This window comes from Taudactylus pleione, unplaced genomic scaffold, assembly GCF_031769625.1.
Source record: "Taudactylus pleione unplaced genomic scaffold, aTauple2 ptg000012l, whole genome shotgun sequence".
NCBI lineage: Eukaryota > Metazoa > Chordata > Amphibia > Anura > Myobatrachidae > Taudactylus > Taudactylus pleione.
In genome coordinates, this window is record NW_028284415.1 from 881,123 (window position 1) to 897,751 (window position 16,629).

General features: G+C 43.1%; 1 protein-coding gene across 1 annotated transcript in view; it reads right to left on the minus strand.

Annotated features, from left to right (window-relative positions):
• Positions 1 to 16,340, minus strand: part of PITPNC1 (phosphatidylinositol transfer protein cytoplasmic 1) — a 285,340-nt gene extending 269,000 nt beyond the window's left edge. Inside the window, exon 1 of the mRNA XM_088468531.1 lies at positions 16,306 to 16,340. The gene's annotated coding sequence lies outside the window, so the exon portion shown is untranslated. The remainder of the gene's footprint in view (positions 1 to 16,305) is intronic.
• Positions 16,341 to 16,629: the final 289 nt, after the last annotated feature.

Below are 16,629 nucleotides of genomic sequence, written 5' to 3' on the forward strand. Positions count from 1 at the left end.
TCCCCTCACAGTGAATAGATGCCATGCGCATTCACCCGCTGCACTGCTATCCAAAAGCAGGACTATCAGCCAAAAGCAGGACAGTTGGGAGGTATGCTTAATGTAGCTTTCATTATGCCTTCTTAATTTGTATGTCCAGTATAAACTAACAGTCCGTATACTGGATATTGGTCTTATTCTGGACAACTGCACTGTGCCATTTTCCTCCTAAATGCCGGATGTAGTTCTCTACATTTACTGCATTCTTATTATGTATGTATGGGCCCTTCTATATTCTGAATGTCATTTTTAGTATTTAGATTGAGTATATCAGTATTTAGTATTTTCTAAGTTGGTAGCAAAGCAAAAAAAAAATACTTTGCATATGCAACAGACCATGTTACAATGCAAGGGGTACAAATGCATTTTTCTTTTTTATCATGCAGGGTAAATATTGGCTGCTTGTGTATGTCGCCCACAAATGCTGGAATAGATTTCAGTTTTGACACATCCCTCCCAAATCGAAATATCTTTGCACATTTTAAATCTGCCACAAACAGAGCCAACACGGTTTTACCATTCTGTATGCTGGATACAATTCTAAAGTACCTGTTCTTAATCTGTATGTATGCACTCCTGCAAAGTTATCGTTAAAAAGTAATTTAATAAAGTAAGGTAAGAATAAACGGGCACAGGGCCACATAGAGCTCTAGGCTGCTAGCTACATGTCACAAGTGATCCATGGAAGGCAGAAGAAATTGTGTTGGGCACTGATTTGGCATGTAATTAATACAGCTATTTGTGGCCTAGCGGACACCAGCCTAGGGTTATGAAAGCGGTAGATGGTGACAGACAGGCTTGAAATTGGTGTAAGGAGAGGACCATCATTAAGGGCAATATGGCAGGATCCTTAGAGCCCTATTTATCAATATTATTTTTACTAAAATAATGTGAAAATGGGTATTTTCACACCCTTTTCACATTATTTTAGTATCACATAAATGTATTAAAGGACTTTTGAAACAGTTTTCATGAAAAACTACCCCAAGCACTTACATTTGCACATTTTTAGTATGCATATTGCATTTCCCATACTTGTTCAATTGTCATAAAAAATACCGGGGGAAGGCCTGCAATAATAACGCCACCTGGAGAGGGCGTTATTATTATGGCTTTCCCCGTTACACCAACTCCTGCTCTGCTCAGACAGGCAGAGCAGACCCGGGAGCCAGCGCCTGTGATCAACTTTGTGTGTCTAAATAGACCACAAGCTAATCACTGTAAAAAAAATATATATGATAATGTTTTTTTGGGGGGAGCGCCTAAACTGGATTATACAACTCTATGTGGTATCCAATTCCCCCTTTGTATAGTATAATTTTTGTACCTATTACATAGAGTGTTGTGAGGTGATAAGTGTGAAGTTTTTATTCCTCCTATCAGCCTACTATGAGACCTTTTCAACCAGAGTTCACCCAAATACAACTAATAACCTTCTTTCCTTTTAGTACACAGTTTTATTAATAAAAAACATCAAATCAGATTTAAAACCTATTCTCAGATATACATAGACATCTTGACCATTGTGGGACAGATGCTAGTACACTTGCTGTCTCCCTTTATAGGGACAAGATCTTTGACAGCCTGTAGGGCCCACTTTGGATCTTGATATCTTATTACCCAACGCGTTTCATCATAAATTACTTCCTCAGGGGGTGTTGCAATGGTGTATGTGTTGATCCCAGTTGGGCTTCAGATAATTGTATGCCTTCAAACTCTTAGGGCTCTATTTACTACAATCCTCATTTTGAATGCAGATTGTAGTGTGAAATTACTGACTGAGGGGGTCATTCAGACCCGCTCGTGAGCAAAGGACGCTCGCAAGCGAGTCGATGTTGCCCCACTGCGCATGCACACGACGGAGGGAGCTCCGTCGTGCGCATGCGCGAGACCCGGATAGCGACGGGCTCTCCGTCGCTCCGGGTCTCACACCAAAGGGGGCATGCTGTTGATGTTGATTGACAGTACGCCCCCTTTGGTGGGCGTGCCGGGGGCGTGGCTGCCAGACGGAGGCGTTCCCATGGGAACGCCTACCGTCTGAAGCCGGCCCCACTGACATCACTAGTGATGTCAGTGGGAGTGATTTTGGCTCTGATAGAGCCAAAATCACTCCTGGGCTTGCGGCAGCGAGACCCTACCGCAGGGTCTCGTCGCAAGCCCGATGGTCGCGATGGTCAAAGACCATTGCGACCATCTTTTTGGCCGCTCGCATATGCTGTGGGTGGTCACCCACAGCTATGCGAGCGGCCAGGAGCCTGCTCCATTTTCAGGTAGGAGGGCAATGATTCAGAGCGAGCGCTCTGGTCAGAGCGTTCAGCTCTGAATCAGGCCCTGAATTCGCATTGCGAATTCAGCCAATATCACAGGGATTTACTAAAAATCCCTTGCAGGGACAGAGCTTGCGATAAAGCTCGGTCCCTGCGAATCCCCTCCGCACACTTATAACGGTATTTTTGCAAAAAATTCTGTGACAAGTGCCCGCACATGTGTCAACTGGCCATCGCGAGCCCCGCCCCCCCGCGATCATAACCCTCCTCCCTTAATTACACTTACCTCCGGTGATCGGTGCTCTGGTGATGTCCTCTGTGGCTCTGGTCAGCTGATCTCCCAACCTGCACAGGGACCCAGTCAGCTGATGATCGGGTCCCACTGCAAGATGCGAGACTAGCTGACCGGAGGGAGGACATCACCGGAGCCCCGATCTCCGGTCCCTTTCTTTTTTTACAGTGTATCAGCGTGTGGTCTGTTTAAACCACACAGCTGATCACTAGGGCCGGCTCCGGGCTCTGCTTTGCCTTTTAGAGCAGAGCAGGAGTCCGGTAACCAGGGAAGACCCTGGATAATGCCACCTCCTGGTGGCATTATTATCACAGGGCTTTCCCCGGTATTTTGTCACAATTTATTTTTTGTAACTTTGGCCAGATCATATTTCCCATTACAATTATGGGAAATGCAATCTGATTACTAAAAAATAAGTGATAATTACGGAATTCGCAAAATTCTACTCCAATTGCCTTTTAGTAACTATAGGTGATACTAAAATAATGTGAAAAGGGTGTGAAAACACCTTTTTTCACTTTATTTTAGTAAAAATAATGTTAATAAATAGAGCCCTTAATCACATTTGTGGTGCAATTCTGGATACCACTTTTAGCCTAGACTCAAAATGTCAGTATCTAAGCATACTGCTCAGTTCACCAGTGTGGAAATGATTTAAAAAAAATAAAAAATAAAAAAATATATATATATATATATATATATAAAGGAAAAAAAAACTTAACTGCATCCAGGGGACCGGTGGTCCGGTGATCTCCTCTGTGCCGCTGATTGCTGGGATCCTGCTCTACAACCCCGGCATCTAACTTGTGCTGTAAACTTGCAGCTCAGTTTACAGCATAAGTCAGATGCCGGGGTCAAAGTGCAGGTGCCCAGCGATTAACTGACCGGAGGCAAAGGGGAGCTCAATGGATAACCGTGCAGGTAAGTGGCAACTTACTGGGAGAGAGTGTCACAGGGGACAGGGTCGCGGGGGAGTCAGTGGCGCATGCGTAGAACCACTCTTAAACTGGTCCATACACTAGACCAACTTTAATCCAACTAGTTGGTTGGTTGGTTGGAATGTATTAGCAGAATTAAGCAATTTGTGATTGTCATTTGCTCCCATAAATTACCAGATTTTCAGTCCAACTAGATGGATGGTTGGATGAAAGTTGGTCTAGTGTATGGACAGCTTTATGGTATTTTTTGCGAAAAATACCCTGAGAAGTGTTCAAAGAGGATTTGCAGGGACAGAGCTTTCTCGTAAGCTCTGTCCCTGCATGCGATATTTGATACATCCTTGTAATGTATTCACATTGCAAATGCTGGCGAAAGTATCTCATCACATCTGCATCTGAGATGCAGATTGTGATTATTAGGGCCCTTAATGTGGCGTGGATCTGCACAATCATCATTTAAACACAGGACAGACTTTAATTAACACCAAGCAGAGTGTACTGGGCCAGGACATGGTATGAAGTGGCCCCAAGGAAAGTTATAAACACTTGAGGCTGCAGTTTTTAAGGAAAATTAAAATTTACAGGAAAAAGAGACAATCTTGTGCTATGCATCCTCATTAACGTTAGAGTCTGAGGACAAACGCCCTAGCTTGTACTGTTGCTGGCACCAGTCTACTCTGTACTTCTTTGTTTCTCTTCTGTCGAATAATTTGTTTAATGAAAAAATAAGACAAAAACTTTCCGTCAATAAAAGTATTAATTATGGATATAGTTCTCGCACAGGGTGCTAGACTTGGTGCCGGCCCTGATAAATAATATAGTTTCCTCCCAGCAGTGTGATTAAAAGAAAAATTAGATCATAGTGTATACTGTTCTACAGTTGTGTAGGTGTACGATGGAACCATATAATTAACAAAGGCTTTAAACAATATTAGCACTGTTGTCACGTAGTGGTTGCTCTGCAACAGTGTATGATCTCTCTCTCCCTCCCTCAGATTCTTGTGTGTGTTGTGTCTCTCTCATATACTCAGATCAGATCTGTCTCTCGCTCAGGGGCCTATCTATAATGGGTGCAGGGTGCGGTGCACACAGGCCCCCGGATCCAAGGGAGACCAGTACCGCACACCCTGCACCCATATTGTGTAAAACTTACCTCTCCGAAGTACCGCGTCGGGACTCCCAGCGATGCTCAAACACCGGAAAATGGCCGCCCGCTATAGACTCCGGGCACACTCTACTGCCCAGAGTCTATTGATTCTGCGGTGGCCGGCCAGCCAGCCGCATCAGTCGGCCGCTGGCGTGAGAGGAGGGGGCCGTGACAGGGGATGCACACGGGCCCCCTCCTCTCTAAAGATGCCCCTGCTCTTGCTCAAATACTTGAGTGTGTGTCTATTGAATACTCAGGTGTATGATCTCTGGGCCTGATTCAGAGCCGGACGCTATTTGCGAACGGTCGTTCTGAAAAAAGGGCTGGCTATTTAAATGAAGTGCTCGCTCTTTGTGGTCTGTTGACGCCTCTAAGCCTGAACGAGCGAACAAAACCTGCGTCCACTATTTTGATAAAAACGCCCCCTGGCCGCTCGCATCCTACGTCATCTCCGCTATTTATTTCATTAATCGAGTACATCGAACGGCATTTGAACTGCTCGCAGTGCTTGTGGTTGGAATTTCCTACCGCAATCATGCGAACAGTTCAGGCTAAGAAACAACCAAGTGACGTGGTCGATGACGCTGCTTTGTTAATTATGCACACCCTTAAAACGCCCGTTTTGACCTTTTGGCACGCCTATGTTCGGATCACCACTCGCCGTTTTCAAGCACCTTCCCCTGTTACCACCCACAAACGCCTCATCCTGTCACTCAAATTAGCAGGCATTCGCTATTTTGCGAGCACATGAATTTCGACCGCACTGACTGGTTCGTGCATGCGTATTACGAGCCGTATGCATTCGCAGTTGTGCGAACATCGCTCGGAGCGAACGAGCGGCCGCTTATGAGCGGCTCTGAATCAGGCCTTCTGTCTCCTTCACATATCTAGGTATATGTCTTGTCTCACTCCCACACTTAGGTGTACGAGTCTCTTACAAGATAAAACTCCTCTGCCACAATGGTAGACGATCTGTACTTCCTAATTATGTTCTCTTTGAACCCATCCTTTTTTCCACTACAACAGTGACGGCATTCCTTGGATGGATGGAGGGTGACAGACATTCAGAGGGGGCTGTCAGGCAGCTGTCCTGGGGTAATTCTGGTAATTTTCCACAACTCTGATCTTATTTTGGTGCGCACAAGTTATTGTAAGCATCAGCTCCTGTAGTATTCACCCTTCACTGTCAGCTCATCCCATACACAAGTATTATTGGAGGATAGCTAGTGATAGTATGATATAACTGAACAAATTTCCTTATAATGATAACTTTATTTTCTGTCTTTCCTTCATTATCCAAAAAATTGTTAATGGAGGAATTTGCAGTATTTGAAGTTGCGGTAAATGTGCAGTAATATATGTTGAAACATAATACTTAATGCAAAGTGCATCTTTTCCATTAAATCTGACCGGAAGGAGGAAGTGGGGGAGGGGGAGGGGGGGCCAGCAAGTTACTTTTTATTTTTTATTTTAACCCTTGTATTTGATTCTGACAAGAATAAGGATATCAGGTGACACATACTTGGTGTCTGATAATGTTCTTTGTTTACGAATACATATAATGTTACTTCCATGTGTATTATATGTACATGAGAATCGCAGCGATGTGTCTTGCACAAATTTTAATCTATTGTATATTTGATAGTATTTCAGGACATTTATAGCTGGTTTTTGAGAAGAACATGATCTTCTGGTCACTTTGTTTATTTGATTGATTGCTCTTTATTGTAACATTCATTGCAATTGTCTCAGCTGCCGTGTTTTGCACAGAGACGGCCGCCACCAGCTTCTCAGATCCGCCATCGTACCTCTGAGCAACTTACGCATCCCTATAGTTGCTCAGAGTGTCTGTTGCAATGAAGCCACCGGGGCCAGTACTGCTGCGTACGAGAATGCAGTCGCTGCTTGCAACACGCCCCCGGCACAGCCTATGTTTTATCGCCACTCCCCGTTATCTTCCCCAAACTGTTTGTCAATCACTCTGTGTCCTAACCCTCACTACGACTACCGTCGCAAGACCATTGCGGCACATACACAGTGCGTCTCTGACACGTGTGCAGACTGAAAACAGCCGCTTGCGACCAGAATAGATACTTCATCCAGCTCTGAATCAGGCCCTGTATTACACGGTGGACAGGCCTAGGTTTCATCATGACCAAAATGTTTCCCACAAATGTAGAATTATGAATCATGAATAAATGAGGTGATGAACACGCTTAATCTTTCCCCCGTCTGTGGAGAGTTGCGTACTTTAGTGTTCGCTAGCAAAATCTGTATATTTTAAGAATACACCATCTCATTTACAATATAACGGATGTTAGACGTCGATTTGCACTTCTGTGATTTGTGCTTTGATATTGGCACAGAACTACACTATACTGTAACGTAATGTAGGAATTTCATTATCTATAAAATGCACACCTTTTACTAATGAACTGTGAAGTGAAGAAATTCAAAGTCACTGGGTATAGCTAAATGCTATTCTCAAAAGCCAAATACTATATAAATAATATTTGCAGAAGTCTATAATCATTGCAAGAATATTAGCGGATTGTCCCCATTGGAGAGCAATAAGTCTATTTGCGGTGGTGGAGTGTGCTGGACCTCATTCTCTCAGCTGGGTAACTCTCCTCAGAACTGCCAATTGGTCCCGGGAGTGCCTTATATATAGTCGCCAACCTCGAGTTTCCTCTTGTCCCGCTTTGCCCAAGAGCTCAGTTTCTGGCTCCCCCAGAATGGGAACTAGGAACTTATAGAAACTTCTCTCATGTCTCCTTTCCCACATTATCCCAGAAGCTGTCAAAATGACAGTTATTGGGATCTCTACCAGTATAATGTGGATTATCTTTATTGGTGTAATGTGATCCAAATCTGTATTGGTATAACACGATGAGTGGCCATCCATGATTAATTTGATCAGGAACCCTGCTGATGTAAAATAATGGGTATCTTTACTACTTCATTCTACGTAGCACCACTACTAGTGTAATATGTAGGGAGACACAGACAATATAATATGATGTGCTCTCCTGGTAGTGTAATGTGATGGGCACTTTTGCTGGTATTATATGTAGGTCATCACAGCTGGTATAATGTACTGGGCAGCGACATGAATAGTATTTTGCTATTTTGAGTTTGGAGATGTGTGGATGTGTGGCCACGCCTCCCAAATTTGACCACACCCCTAGTACCTGGGCCCTGCTTAGCTCTCAGCGAGTATTCTCAACAGATAGTAAATGCACTCCAATGGGATACTTGAGATTGATTCAAGGGGCACTTCCACTAAAAATAACAATCTAATGATCTGGTAAAAAGAATTTGCATCAGTACAAGGGATATTTCTAAACAATAGATATTGGGTTGCTGGATGTAAATTTAAAGGGAGTACTTGGTATGCATTTACACACTGTAGGGAGTATTAAGAATGAAATTACGCACATTATGGAGTACTAATTTACAATCATAAACATGTCACACTATAAACATAATAAGTTGACAATAAGCCCTGACTTAAGGTGTCTCAGGGCCTGATTCAGGTTGAATCGCAAAGCTGCGTTCGCACGCAGTCGGCCGATGTGAAAACATACTAAATGCATTTGCACTGCTGTCGCAGCACAAGATGCAGACGCCCGGCACTACATAATGCCACCCCCTTACCCTCTTCTCACATACGTACTAATGGGCAAGTATGCAAAATCATCGGTAACATCGAGTAACATCGGAGCTGCACACACACTTGTTGTTGACATGACCCTGCTGCAGAAGTTGCTAAACTTCCTGCACACAGTGAGTACTCAGGCTGCGGACGGGTTCACTGTGAACCTGCAACGGCGTTCAAGCGCAACAGCGTTCAAGCGCACAGACACGTCTGCATTTGCACGACCACCCCACCCCGTCACCACCCACAAACAGCACTTCCTGTCAATCACTACGTGATGGGTGGGCGTACTGACTGCGATCGCATTCCTGATCACACTGCCTTGTTCGCGCACGCGCACTGCATCTTGTAAGCATGCGCAGAATGTAAACATCGGCCGGCTGCGTGCGAATGCAGCATTGCGATTCAACCTGAATCAGCCCTCAGTGCACAATATAGTGGTAGAGAGAATTAGAGAGATGCACAGCTCTTTGAGAAAGAACAAAGCCTGGGTCCTACAGATTGGCCCTATAGTGTTTCCTCCACCTGACACCCTGGTAACAGTGACCTCAATTATTACTATAACAAATGAGAAATATTTTCACATGTAGAACATTAATTTCATGAGTCACCTTATTTATACAGTAAGGCAATGTGCTCTCTGCTCGCTAATGTATGCTTCCCAACATTATAATATCATTTGTTGGGCACTTTGCTGTGACGCCGGAGCGTCCACGATGGTTTCATGCATTCCTGCCTTGTCTGAACATGCAGTATTTCGGTACTCATCATGTCCTAAGTGATTACAGAGCTCTATTTTGTGTTGTAACATAACAGGAACATAGCAAATTTATTGTGCATTTGGTCAATAGTATAAATTGTATATAAAAACCCCCACAGAAAATTAAGAACAATTTCAAGGACAACTACAGGGTGTGTCACTCACTATTTCATATAACTTTTAAAGTAATTGACGTAATTTAATGAAATGTGACACAGACATACCTTGGTCTATGGGAAACATGAGGAAGTCATAGCAAGTGTTGAAAGTGGTTGCCATTAGCATCCAGGCCAGCTGGTCACACATGCGTGAAGTGAAGGCCAGATGTTCACCACCCTAGTCAGCAGCGTAGTCCAAAATTCAAATAAGGGAGCTACACTAACTGCCAGGGAGGATGCCAATGAGGGTGGCAGTTGGTGTGTTTCCCCTAAGTGACTTTTGGACTGTGCTGCAACCCCACCTCTGGAGCTGCCACTGCTAGTCAGTAGGTGTTCCTGCTTCTGACAGTGGTGTTACGTACTGAGGCGTCCACAGTCATCGTTTCTGTGTCTTACGTGCCGATATGAACAAGTACACAGCTGAATAACGCGTATTTATTGTCCAGACGTACTGGAAAACTGTGTGGATAAAGGCACGCCAAAGACAATTTATTGAGCAGTTTGAAGGTCAGAAACCACTGGCAATATTCACCATTCAGCATCTGATGAAAAAACTGGAAACCATGGGAACATTATTGGATGTATATGGAGGAGGCCGGCCGAAAATGCCAGAAGCAAAGGAGCAGGAAGTGAAAGACAGACTACCGGCCTCCCCGCTTCCTCGTGTTTCCCATAGACCAAGGTATGTCTGTGTCACATTTCACTAACTTACGTCAATTGCTTTAAAAGTTATAAGAAAAACTTTGTGGTCAATAGCGAGTGGCACACCCTGTATTAAAGCCTGGTACTCTCTCTGGAAACTAGACACATTTTACAGCTACAAGGGGTATATTTACTAAAGGTTAATTTTAATCGATGTTTATGCCTTTAAAATCGATCAACATTGATTTTGAGTTTCTAGGGCTAACTCACACATTTACTAATACTTAAAAAAAATATAATCAAAATTGTGTTAGTAAATGTGTGATTTAGCCCTAGAAACACAACATCGATGTTGCTCGATTTTGATCAATTTAAAATCAATCAAAATCAATTAAAATCGACCTTTAGTAAATGTACTCCCTGACGTGACATTTCAAATACATTCAATATACATTTAATATTTACATTAAGCTGAGTCTTATAGGCAGACTATAAGATTAATGTATTAGATATACTGTATGAATACAATTCTGCAGACCATGCAAATCATTAAACACTGGCAGAGAACTCTAGAGAGTGATAGACTGGTCAAAAGGACTACACTGACAATAACCATAATTGCATTTAATACCTGAGCTGGGAATAAGTGGGAAATACATTCAACATGGTATGTTCTGAAAGAGAGTGTGAAAGATGAAATGCTGACACTGAAATGCAAAGTATAGGGAAAATAGAAATGTATCAACACTGTTGTCCTTACATACAAAATAAAGCAGATACTAATTGTATCCAGAATGCAGAACAAGAGAAGTGGCACTGTGCAGTTATTCTTAAATGCAGAACAGAAACTGAGAATTTGCATCCTGGGTGCAATATGAGAGAAGTGGCACTATGTTGCTCATACGCACAGAATAATGTAAATCTGTAAATCCATCGTACAGAATGAGAGACATGGCGCAGCTCAGCTATCTTTACACACAAAACAAGTTGTAATGTATGTAACTGCAGAGTTTTATCAGTATTAAATACCAGGAAAATACCAGGAAGAGAAAAGTACCAGCTATACATTCCAAATCTTCATGCTGTCCAGGGAAATGGAGGACTATGAAATTTAGTGGAAATGTGAGGTTTCTGCAGATAGAAATGATTTGCCAAGGATTAAATGCCTGGGAATAAATCATTTTATGTCTCTAGTTAGATCGTGGAGAGTTTGCTAAAATAAAGCGAGAATAGCCAGCACTATCCACTTACAAATCCGTGTAAGCGCTCAGCCTCGGGGAAGATTTTGTGAATGGTTCCTCCCATTAATGTTTCTGCCTCAGATTTCTGAAGGGCTGACTTGAGCCTGAATGAGCTGCAAAACCTGCACCCACTCATTCCTAAATGCTCTCTATACAGAGCCAGCATCTCACTATGCATAGGCTCTATGCAGAATGTACATCTCTAGGGATACACTTTGCCCAATTGTACTGTGGAAAGGAAAACGCCTGGTGCTTTACACAAAAATTATTAACTGATTCTCATTTATGTATATAAAACAAAGGGCTGTGATCCATCCTATTTAGATTTTAACAGTATAATAACATTTTTCTAGATTCACCCAACCCAGAATTTCATACAGTATTCTGAGACTGCTACAAATCCTATTATTTTAATAAATATATCCTGATTTATTTTGCACAAAATGTAAAAGTATTACACACCCCTCAACTATCCCAATAATCAACATACATTAGGGGCTAATGTGATCGCAACTGCGTTTCCGTACACAACGCAGTTGCAAAAATATGCTAATGTTAGCAAAGATCACCCGAGCATAAAGACGGCCACTACTGCCTTCTCACCTGCGTGCGACTATGCATACCTACGTAAACATCGGTACCATCGAAGTTCGTCGGCGCCCATTTTATCCTTGCGGTAGGTCTGACCTGCCGCAGGCCAGGGAGCTCTTCAGCCACGCAGAGCTGCGTATGCAATTGTAGTCGCTAATTTATGCACACCCACGTAACAGCGTTCAAACGACCAAGCACGCCTGCATTTCGCTAACCATCCCCTATCAACACCCCCAAACGGTCACTTCCTGTCAATCAATCTACAATGGGACTCCCTGGTCTGCGTGAACGCATGGAGATCGCACTGCTGTCTTTGCGCACGCGCCCTGCAATGCATACGCAATGGCAAACAACCCGCTCGATCTGCGGGCGATTTGCAGTTGCGTTCATCTCTGAATCAGGCCCTTAGTCCTTCCACCAAGCTGTCTCTTTGGTATATATGTAGGTCTGTATGAATACTGTTGACTTGGCTCCTACATTTATAGTACAGTATATTAATATGGGGCCCATTTATCATTAAATATCTGCAGTATATTCCCTGAAAACACCCATTTTCGTGGCATACCCCCAAATATTCAGTATCACCTGAATGTACCATGGAGGGACCGTAGCAGATATCTCTGATACCTGCAGCTGTCCATCCATTTCCGACAGCAGCCACAACCTCCATAGGTTTCTATGGGGGTTGTGATGCTGTCAGATTTACAGAGCTCTGGAATGCTTTGCAGTTTGGTCCCCGCAGTTAAAGCCATCAGAATATGCTGCTGTAGCCTATAAGCTACACTTCCTAAAATGTACTGGGAGAGAATCCTCTGGAAACCTCCCCAGCCCGCACATGAATGGTTAGGAGTCCCGGTAGAGGAGTGATACACATCGGAACCACTGTCCCTGCATGTGCTCTTTGCTCCATTCCCGAGGTATAATCGCATACTGCAATACAAATTTGGGAGCTGATATCGCGCCCAGATTGCATTGAGTATGTGATTATTGATAAATGGGCCGATATATGTTTTATAGTGCATTGAAATGTTTGTAGACGTGTGCATACATACTCACTTGTGTTTGGTGACCATTTAGATCTTAAAGTCTGCCGTGCATGAGCGCATTGGTCAATGCAAGAAATAAATATGTTTTTATAATGGAAATTAAAATAAACCAGTCACTGACACATATGGGTAAATATAATTATCTGCAGGTTCAGTTGGCCGGTCTGTTCTCCCAGTTAAAGTGTCTGGAGTTATTCACTTACAGACTAACAAGCAACTAATGAGCAGCCCTGATTTCTGTTCACAACAATAACAAAAATGGCTGCCCCCAATGCATGCTGGTTAGAGATCCACTCAGAGAGCCTCTCCTTGACCACTGAAAATGTATGCTATCACCCCTTAAATAGGTTTTGTATCAATATGTGGTATAAGCTAATATTTGGTTGTAGGTAAATCAAACAACTGTCTCTAGGGAACCTATTATTTTCTATAAAGCTTTATAAATCCACTGGACTTATAGATGTATCGAGTTGTCATAGGAGCAGGCAACTTGTGGCCTAAGGGGAGCAAATATAATGAATTGACTCACAAATAAAGGTATTGCTGTAAACAAGCAGATCAAAATTGTATCTACCTATTACATAAAAAATTATTCAAGCACAACCCAATACATTCTATATGTTCAGCCTCTGACTACAGAGGCGTGGAACCAGAAGTTACCATGGCAGCTATACATAAGAAGCTATACCAGAAGATTTGATGTACAGACCTGTTAACGCTTATAGTAGCTGTATACACGTTTAAATTCGATGTATAAGCTGATAGAGCGCCATCCTGTGGCTATTAAAATACCTCAGCTTAACAAATGAACAAACCAGTCTTAACCACTGCAATATTTTGTTGGACAAAAGCAAGGAAGCAAAAAAGAAATCATGTGCAAAGTTCTCACATAAATAAAAACAGCAGTGACAATACACAATGTAACAGTATATTAAGTCTGCTGCCAGGAGAGTGGAACAGACTGGTCAGCAGTGTTGGCACAAATGTACACAGCATTTTCCCAATACATAAGACTGGAGGGCAGTACCCGCAGAAGTGCAGAAGTGTTCATGATGTAAATAGAGGAACTTAGAAGGATAAAAAAAGTGATCTGAAATTATTAATTATATTTCTCTAATCCCTCAACCCAGGGATGAATCTCTGATGTGAAAGGTAACAGGTCTCATCACAAAGAGCTGCTAATCAACCTGATTTATGACATTACTGTAATCTGGTGCCAGCTTATACCCCTTTCACATAGCTATTGGCAGGTCGCACCTGGGATTTGTACACGCGTTGATCCCGGGTGCGACTTGCCTGAGACCACTTTCAGACTGGGGGCCGGACCCCACAATAATGCCGGGTCGATTACATCACTGCCATCGCTGCTGAACTCATCTCCAAGCGCCGGCTCTCCCGATACAGTGAACGAGACCCGGGTCACCCGTTCACAACGCAACGCAAGCCGGTTTGAACTCGTGTTCAACCCTGCTTGTTACCCAAGTTGAAATGCCGGGTCGCTCGACCCAGGTTATTTCAACTGACCCCTTTCACACTGCGCAGTAACCCGGGTTATTTGATGGCAGTGAGAAAGGGGTATAATAGAGCAAGAAATCACCTGAATATTTTCAAAGACAGATATTAATAAGCTGAAATGTAAGAAAACACTGTAATGGGACATTTAATTTACAACGTTAAAGTTTACAAGTATGTTGATAGAATAAAAGACTGTCAGGTCACACTAGGAGAGTAGAGATTATCCTAGGGGTGGGCAATAAGCGCCCCTCCATCTTTTGTAGAACTACACATCCCAGCATGCCCTGCCACAGCCCAACCCTGGATTATTCAGTAGCACAGAGCATCTATGTCACATGACTACGCCAGTAATTAAAGTGTTAATGCTGCTAACTTACAGCACTAATTCAGAGGTGGACGCTGCTACGCTAGCTCTTGCGTCTGTTGCCGGAGTCGCGGCTGCGATAATATGTAATTGCTAGTACAGGTATCAGCCAATAGTAGCCTGCGCCTGTAGTACAAGGTCTGAGAGAGCCACTCTCAGGGTCTCTGCATGCTGTAATACTGCCGCTCATTCTTTAGATGCCACCGTAAGCGCAGCAGCCCTATGGCAGATGGCCTCTGTGATTTCGGCCGCGTATTTGGGTACACAGCTGCTTTCACTGACATACCCGCGACACTACCATAACACTCCCATGAGATGGACTAGCCACCTCCCTGTCACCACCCAGGAACGCCAATCACTTTGCCTCCCCATTTCTGATACCCTCTGTCCCGATCGCAACAGCACCTTTGTCACTCGGTGTGACGCAAGCATCATAGGGGTTTTCTACGCACATGCGCAGTTGCAAACCTGAATCAGGCCCTTAGTATCCATCCAAGTACTCAATCTATTACCAAATGAATCCACTCATTCAGCAATTAATGGGTTATCAGTACTATTGGAACAATGTCACTGTCTCTTCTGAGAACTAACAGTTAATAGTACTAGATAAATTGATTTGCAAGAACAAGATCCATCAGGCAATGGCAATAACAGGCAGGATATTTATACAAGAAGAAATGATAACCAATCCAGTTGTTCCTGTACAGTAATATGGTAGCAATAAAAATGACATCCTCTCCTGCAAGTAACTGTAGTAACCTGGTAAGTAGTACTACAGTAATCATATCACCCACTGAGAAGCATAAGAGCATCAAGATCATCCTCTCCCAAAAATTGCTAATAATCTATGAAGACTAAAGAGATTTCAAATACTAGTGGAATTAAATTGTGCCTACTAGATCTGAAAGGGTTACTACTAGCACTATACTAAATGAATAATAACAATTAATGGTTTAAGGAATACACTCATATCAATATAGCAATTAATAGTTTACTAATATCATAGGAATTTACTGATCATAAGGCCAAAACAAAACGGGTTTCTAGTACTAGAGTAGTATACACAGCATAAACCTGTTTATTACTATAACCAGTGCAGAACAGACCAGCATTTCATGTGTTACTGGAACCAGTGGAAAAGATTCATTACAGCCCAGCACTCAATGGGTGCTGGTAACAAATGGATCACATTATCTCAGTGTAGGGCTGAAACCAGTACTAGGAGGATGAACTCATTAAAGATAAACATTGAATGGGTTACTGGAATTAGAGGAACCTGCTAGTTGACCCCAGCACTGAAGTTGTTACTACTAGATAAATCTGCTCATCACAGTTCTGATGCAGAAGGATTCTTCTCACACTTGATTATTATGAGATGAAGGAAATCACACACAAAGAGAACTTATGGGGTAACCAGGAGAAAATAATATTCTAAGGTCTGATTAGCACAAGACTAAAGAGATTACCCCTTCCAGCAAATAATGAGTACTAGCAGTACAGGAATCATATCACCCTCCTCCGGCAATGAATAGGTTACTAACAGTACAGAAGTCAAGTCACCCCATCCAATAAATCAATTGGTTAATAATGCCACCCACAAACATGTATAATTATTATTAACACTCATTAATAACATCAGTCACCTACCTCCTCCACAGTCAGAGGCATACAGATCCTGTACTCCTTCAGCAGCATGATAAGGGGCTGACAAGGAACCAGTGCAGGGAAGAGGCGGTGTGATACAAGGAGTTTGCAGGGACACCACAGCACCCCTATATGATGGAGATCCTTGCAGAGTGTGCCCCTGAGGGCATGAGGGTTGGCTGTGGCTGACCACGATCTCAGAGCCCCCGATCCTCAGGCAGTAAGCAGCATCCTATAAACAATCTATACAGAAGCCGCGGCTCCAGTCCACGCGTGGAAATGATCAGGGATCAGAGCTCTGCAGCCATCAGGACATGCCAAGAACCC